Genomic DNA, 8,436 nt, shown 5'->3' on the forward strand with positions numbered 1-8,436 from the left:
CTTTGAGTAAGATAGGTGAAGACACACAGAAGAGAAATCTATAAATGAAACAAACAAAAGCAATTGAAATTTCATGCTAATAACTAATCCATTGTGAATAATTTATGTTTTTCTGAGAAGCCTACTTCCTTACCACATTACCACATTATGACCACAGTTACCACATTATCACTTACGTGAAACTTTAGGAATGGGGTTTAGTGCAGCAGAACAAAGAGTTGGATATGAAACAGCCCAGGTTTTAAATTCTGAGTAGGCACTTAATCATCCATGTCAGATTGTATTTTCCAAAGACAACCTCAATAATCTCTCCCATCTCCCATGTTCCAGTTCTTTGATACTTCCATATCAAGAGGTGCAGTCTAATTACCCTCCACTTGAAAATAGGTACATTTCTGACTTTATCGTAATCAAGAGAATGTGGCAAAAGTGACACTGTGTGATTTCACAAGCTAGCTCTGAAAAGGTGATGTGATCTCACATTCATTGAGAGAATACTTGTGCTAAAAACCTGAGCCACTATGTAAGCAATTAAACTGTCCTGAGGCTGCCATGCTATGAGGAACCCCAAACTCCAAACCCTAGGTGTTCCACTATAGCCAACATCTGAGCACAGCATCATGAGAGACCCCATGAGAGAATGGCCCAGATGAGCCCTTTACAAAGGTAAAGCCGCCCAGTCTGAAAATCTAATAACATGGCTGTTTTATGCCACTAAGTTTTGAGGTGGATTGTTATACTGCAATAGTAATTGGCTCAACATCTTATGACCTTGAGCAAGTTATCTAATTTCAATGAATCTTGACTTTCCTCCCTATTAAATAGGTACAATAATAACTGAAGAGGTAAATATTATACTAGCCCACCTGATGACCTACTGCTAGGAGCTAGGCCCCTTCCCACTGTGGGTGTGCCACTTCCCAACTCTTCCACACTACCCCATCTTTCTGTAAGCAGATACTCCTTGCTTTCATTGGCACAATGACAAGATTTTTAAACTCTAGACATTTTGGAATCACAAAAGAAAACACAGTATGGTTTAAGTAGAATTAAATGGGCTTCTCACCAGTTCACAGAGAAGATACGGGACATGGAAATGACCCATGCATATTATAGGATGGAAGAGTCTCATGGACGTGAATATATGTTGTCTGAGAGAAATAATACCAGGACCTAATACCAATAGAATAGTTTTGGTTTGAGATGTAATGGATTAGGGATAGGTATGACATACACCAGTAGAGGAATGCAGCCAAATTACTGCATGTTGGTAAATATAAAGGCTGAATTAAAGGTGACTTCTTCCCCTTGTTCACCTTGCCTAGAAGATTCCTCTGATTTCATAGATCCTACTCCATTCGCTAAAATTATGCGTTGACTACCAATGTGCAGAGACTTTCAGAATGTTATGAGATAGATCATTTTTTAATTATCTTCCTTTTTTTTTTTTTTTTTTTTTTTTCAAAGACAGGGTCTTACTCTGTTCTGCAGGCTGGAATGTAGTGGCAAGATCACAGCTCACTGCATCCTCAACCTCCCAGGGCTCAAGCAATCCTCCCACCTCAGCTTCCCGAGTAGCTGGGATCACAAGCATGCACCATCACACCTGGCTAGTTTTTGTATTTTGGGAGAGACAGAGTTTCTCCATGGTGCCCAGGGTGGTCTGGAACTCCTGAGCTCAAGTGATCCACCTGTCTTGGCCTCCCAAAGTGCTGAGATTATAGGCATGAGCCACGGCACCCAGTTTTTTGTTCTCTTCTTATTCATAAAGGCACTAATAAGACATTTCTCTTTTGACAAAACCAAATTGTATTTCACAGATTATTCATAGCAGGTGATCTCATGTAGGTCTTACTATTTCTCTTTTAGTGAACTATATTTTTAGAATTTTAATTTTCTTATGAAATTGACATGTGTTCATGATATTTTAAAATGGAAATACATGTAATTAGCTAGGAAAAAACTATCTAAATTAGTAGTCCCACTAACCAAAGATAGATACTGTGAAATAGTTTTTCTTTTATTTCTGATTTTTTCCTTATCTATGCATTTTTTAAGTTTAATTATATTTCTAGTACTTTTTTTGAAACTTATTTCTAAGAACTAATCAAATTCTTAGGACTTGGGCACTCTGAATGGAATCTTTGGTCATAAGAGCTATTTTTCATCCTGTCGTAGAAAAGACCCCTTAGAACTGTGCTGCCCAATGCTACTATTTACTGTATTGGGACTATTTAAATTTAAATTAATTAAAATGAAATAAAACGTAAAACTCAGTTATTTAGTTGCATTAACCACATTTCAAGAGCTCAATAGCCACATATGGCTAGCAGCTACCATATTGCACAGTGTAGATACAGAACACGTGCACCACCACAGAAAGTTCTTTTGGACAGCATTACTCTAGATCAGGGTTTCTCAACCTTCACTCTATTGGCATTTGGGGCCAAATAACTCTTTGTTGTTGGGGGAAGGGATTACCATGTGTATTGTTGGAGGTTTAGCAAACTCTCTGTCCTCTACCCACTAGATAACAGTTAGCACCCTATCCCCCAGTTGAAAACCAAAAATGCCTCCAGATACTGTCACATATCCCACAGGGGACAAATTGCCCCCATTAAGAAACACTGTCCTAAAGAATAATCGCTAAAAGCAACAACAACAAAATTAGTAACAAATGTGAGGGTGATCTGGCTGTGACATCTGTTACCTCATTGATTGCCAGGGTTGATTCTGCTGATCTGGCTGGCTAGTTGGGTGTCTTCTTTCTCCCTTGCCACTCCATGTGCATCCCTCCCAAAGACGTACACTCTGCTAACGAGGCTGATCTTTCTGATAGAGGAAGACTGTTCATCAGTCAAGGGCACAAGAGTGTCTGTGCTCCTCTGCTACAACCTCCAGAACAGGTCTAAAGGCTCATTTGTAGAAGAATGTAGGTTCGTCAAGCTTTCAAGACTCCAGACACATCCAAATGAGGTGCTGCATGTGGCAGTCTGCTTTCCTTTAAACAATTTTTTAAAAATCCGTAGTAATAATTACCACATATATCAAGCACTAATACACACTGCATGTTATACATACATTATAATCTCTACAACAGCCCTATTAGATAAGTACCATTTATTACCTGTTATACAAATGAGGAAACAGACTTACAGAGGTGACTTGCTTGATGTCATATAAATAGGGAGGAATAGAGTGAAAATTTCAGTCCAAATGTCTCATATGTAAAAGCCTACATACTTAACTAATATGCACACTGACATCAAATTTTTACTGTGATGAAATGTTGCCACCAAAGGTACAGTTTTCTGGCCCCAGGAAACATTGTAACATTGTTTGAGGCCTGTAAAATATCTAGAAAACAGAGGGTTGTGAGAGGTGGTAAACAGTACTGGAAATCAAACACCGAGAGTAAGTGATGACACTCTAGAATACTAGAAGAAAATGGAATAGAAATTTAGATTGGAAAGGGACTTTCAATGTTGTGTAGTTACATCTCTTTTTTTTTTTTTTTTTGAGGCAGAGTCTGGCTCTGTCACCCAGGCTGGAGTGCAGTGGCCTGATCTCGGCTCACTGCAAGCTCCGCATCCCAGGTTCATGCCATTCTCCTGCCTCAGCCTCGCGAGTAGCTGGAACTACAGGCGCCCACCACCGCGCCCGGCTAATTTTTTGTGTTTTTAGTAGAGTCGCAGTTTCACCGTGTTAGGCAGGATGGTCTCGATCTTCTGACCTTGTGATCTGCCCATCTCGGCCTCCCAAAGTGCTGGGATTACAGGCATGAGCCACTGCGCCCGGCCTACATCTCTTTTTGAATGAGAAAACTGATTGTATTAGGCTGTTCTTGAATTTTGTAAAGAAATACCTAAGACTGGCTGGGCACGGTGGCTCACGCCTCTAATCCCAGCACTTTGGGAGGCTGAGACGGGCGGATCACAAAGTCAGGAGATCGAGACCATCCTGGCTAACAGGTGAAACCCCATCTCTACTAAAAATACAAAAAATTAGTTGGGTGTGGTGGCGGGTGCCTGTAGTCTGGCTACTGGGAGGCTGAGGCAGGAGAATGGTGTGAACCCAGGAGGTGGAGCTTGCAGTGAGCCGAGATCGCACCATTGCACTCTAGCCTGGGCGACTGAGCAAGACTCCATCTCAAAAAAAAAAAAAAACCTGACTGAGGAGACTAGGTAATTTATAAATAAAAGAGGTTTGATTGACTCATGGTTTTGCAGGCTTCATAGGAAGTGTGGTGCCAACATCTGCTCAGCTTCCAGGGAGGCCTCAGGGAGCCTACAATTATGGTGAAGGGGAAGCAGGCACATCACATAGTAAAAACAGAGCAAGAGAGAGAGGTGGGGGGTGGGCGTTGTCACACTTCTAAATGACAAGATCTCATAAGAAGTCACTGTCACGAAGACAGCACCAGGCCATGAGGAATCTGCCCCCAGCATCCAAACACCTCCCACCAGGCCCCACCTCCAGCACTGGCGATTACAGTTCAATATGAAATTTGGGTAGGGACAAATATCCAAACTGTATCACTGATTTTTTTGAGAAGCAATACGACTAGCCCGAAGTCTCTGAAAGAATCCAGGCTAGAACCCCATCTTCTGACTCCTAGTCCTTTCTAGCCTCTTTCTATAGAGCTAAAGGTGACTTTGTTGCTGCTCCCATGTTTGTCTGGGGATTAGAAACGGCAAGTCAAGTAAGAAGTGGTGTCTAGGAGCTGCTGAGAGAGAATGGGGTGGATGGGGCAGCAGTGAGGTTATAGATATTTAGCAACCGGCTCTGTAGAAGGGGTAAAAGCCCTGCTTTGTAGCATTTGCCAATTCCCATGGGTGAAAACTCACACCATGGCCAACTTCAAGCTACCAATGTGACATTACTGTCACAGAGTCAGGACAAGCTGAGTAGTGGTACAACCACTATATTGTGTTTCCACCATGCAAATACAATAGAAATAATCACAAAAGCATAGTTAACGCTAACATGTAAGAAATACATAACAGTAAAATGTGTTCTGTTGAAAATTTATCTTCATTTTAAATATAATTTTTAATAATGGTTGTATTTAACAACTGTTTGGTAAAATTTCTAAAACTTTAACAACTGGCTCTTACCAGCCAATAGCAGACATGGCTAGCACCTCACTGGGAGGTTGGACAATAATTCTACATCAGCAGCTACAGCAAACCTGAGAGATGGTCTTTCATGCACTTATACCACAAATGTGATCAAGTTATGTTGAGATAGTGATCTCCTTCATGGTGCTGTGGGGGCTGAGACATTTAGAGCTCTCAAACAGTCACCTCAGGCTTCAAGTAGCCTTATTCATTTAGCCCCATCTGCTGTGCAAGGGGCTATTTACCATCTTGCCACGACGTGGAAAAGATTGAGAAGCATTGCTTCACAATACCCACTACCTCCTTTCAAGCCATTGATATTTCTCCCTTGAACCATTATCTAACTATTTACTGATCAAAATTTATCTTTTTCTCTATGTTTATGCATATGATAATTTAAAACTGCAATCAGACAAATAACAAGCATGTGCTCTGTGGACATTTAAGGGAAGAATACAATAAAATTTTAGCACTGCAGGAATCTATAATCTAGTTACAGAAATAAGACTAATACTTCAACCACAAAAGCAATAAAAGATAGTAGATGTGTGTAATAAAAGACTGTAATATAGCACAGGCCATAACTGTCACTGAACTTCAGGGAAGGAATTGAGAAAACAAAAAGAAAGTGATCTGACTTTACTTCTCAGTTTACAAATACAGGACTCCAAGTGGATTATTAGCTGGCTGAGTAGACAGTGAGCCAGCGTCCATTATCCATTCAATCTGCTCAATAACTAAGCACCTCAATAACAGTCGTGCCCCAGGCTGTGTTTTCAGGATGACTTCTCTGTTAGACACAGGAGGTCCAGTGTGAAGGGCCCACAAAAATGTTTTCTTTTTTTTTTTTTTTTTTAGTCAGAAGAAAAAAATTGAACTTTAGGTCACATAAAAGTTATAATATGTGATATTAGTATATTTGTCTTTATACCAATTGAGTCTTTAAATATAATTTTAAAAATTTCCTTATGGAGCAAGGAGCCCAGGAAGGCAGAAGTACTGCAGACCCATGAAAGTTATAATAAGGCCCTAATTACCCTAGGCGCTAGGGAAAAATGAAATAGTGAACCAGGAAGACAAGTTTCTGCTTTTGTGGAGACTTCATTTTATTAAGAGAGAGAGACCAATAATGAGCCAATAAACAAGTCAATAATCCAGATAATTGCAGACAGTGATAATGGTTATGAGAAAATAAACCTAACTGATAGAGTGATGGAATGGGGTTGTCCCAAAAAGGGCTTTCTGAGACTGTGATATTAGAGTTGAGTCCTAAATGATAAGGAAAAGGCCAGCCCAAAAGAAAATCTGAAGGAAGAATTTTCCAGACAGAAGGAACAGCATGGTCAAAGGTGCTGAGTCAAGAATGAACTTGGTGTAGTGGAGAAACCCAAAGTCCACTTGGCTGGAGCAGAAAGAAGAGGAGGAGAAAGGCAGAAGAAGCCCAAGTAGTAGGAGATGCTGCTGGATAAGGCCTGAGGCCATTTAATGGCAATGAATTCTGTGTTGAGCACAATGTTCAAGTGGGGAAACAGGACCTAACACACATTCAAAAAGATAGCTCTGGTCTGAGTGAAGAATGGCTGGAGAGTGGGGTGGGGGTTGGGGAGACCCAGTTAGGAAGCCTATGCATTAATGCAGGTGTGTGTTAATGAACCTTATGTCATAATGGTAGCATTGGATATGGAAAGGAAAGGATGGACCCGGGATATATGGGGGATGTATAGTAGCAGGAATAGATGCTGGGAGCAGCTGAGAAAGAGGGTATCCAGGGTGGTGAGGAGCCGGCAAAGTCTTCATGGAAGAGACATAATCATGAAGTTTGAAGAGTGGATGGTTTCCTAAAGAAAATAAAACTATGCTTTTCACCAACTTGAAGGGAGCTTCATTTAGATTTTAGACTACAAAACATACCAAATTAATGGGATAAAATGTATGCATGCTTCTATTGCAGTTATTTGTAATGTTTTGGTATTTGAGAGATATTAAAGGAGTAATTTTTTAGGCTTATATCATTTATGAATAAGAAAATAAATTACCTGATAGCAGTTTTAATTGTTCTGCAATATATTTTACTGAAAATATATTGTGGATAAATGAGCCACGAGGTAAAGCTGAATTTAGAACACGAAGAGTACTCAAAAACAAATGAAAATAATTGCATGAATAGAAACAGAAGACAATTTTAATATTTCATAAAACAGTGAAATAAATTTTCTGTGTTAAATATTACAATTTGAGTCTGTTATGTAAAAATTAAGCAAAATGGAATGGGTAGAAAATGTTTAAATTGATAAAATCTTATATGTGATAGAACCATGAGAATCCAATTGGAGGGGGTCGAGATGAACATCAGAAGTGTATTTAATCTCTCCAAGGCCCTGATTCCTAAAATGTAATAATACCCTATTCATAGGGTAAAATTAGATAAAATAATGGATAAAACAAGTTCATAATCCACTATGGAAATGAAAGTATTCCTTTTAGAGATGTGGTCCTAAAAATGTAGGTGAACTAGTTACTAAACCAGTTTTAATCCAGTTAGTCTTTTAAGGCAGGGTGGAGAAAAATGGTGGAATAGGCACCTACATTGTTAATCCCACCCCCACCCCACTTGAAACACCAAACTTTAACAACTATTTGCACATAGAAAAGCACCATCACAAGAACCAAAAATTACTTGAGCAATCACAGTACCTAGTTTTAATTTCGTATCACCAAAAGGGGACTTGAGGAGGCCAGGAGAGACGACCTTGAATCACTTATGCCATTCCTCCCTGTCCCTTGGCAGCTGCATGGAGAAAGAATCTGTGCACTTTGGTGAGGGAGAGTGCAGCGGCTGTGGGACATTATGTTAAATTCAGTGCTGCTCTGTCACGGCCTAGAATAAAGCTGCGCTGGGCTCAGCCAGAGCCTGCGCACTGAGGGAACAGCTGGATTAACCCTAGTCAGAAGGAATTGCCCATCCTACAGATCAAAACTTGAGTTTCACCACAAGCCTTGCCACCACAGGCCAAAGTGCCCTAGAATCCTATGTAAACTTGAAAGGCAGTCTAGGCCACAAGCACTGCAATTCCTAGGCAACTCCTAGTGCCAGTCTGAGCTTAGAGCCATGAACTAGGGTAGCACATTACCTAGGGAGACACCAGCTAGCATGGCTAAAGGAGTGCTTATGCCATGCCCCTCCCAATCCTAGGCAATGCAGCTCACAGCAATGAAAGTGACTTCTTCCTCGTACTGAAGAAGAGAAGAGGAAACAGTAAAGAGGACTTTGTCTTACATCTTGAATACTAGCTCAGCCACAGTAGGATAGGGCACC

This window comes from Rhinopithecus bieti, unplaced genomic scaffold, assembly GCF_001698545.2.
Source record: "Rhinopithecus bieti isolate Rb0 unplaced genomic scaffold, ASM169854v2 scaffold_31127, whole genome shotgun sequence".
NCBI classification, from domain to species: domain Eukaryota; kingdom Metazoa; phylum Chordata; class Mammalia; order Primates; family Cercopithecidae; genus Rhinopithecus; species Rhinopithecus bieti.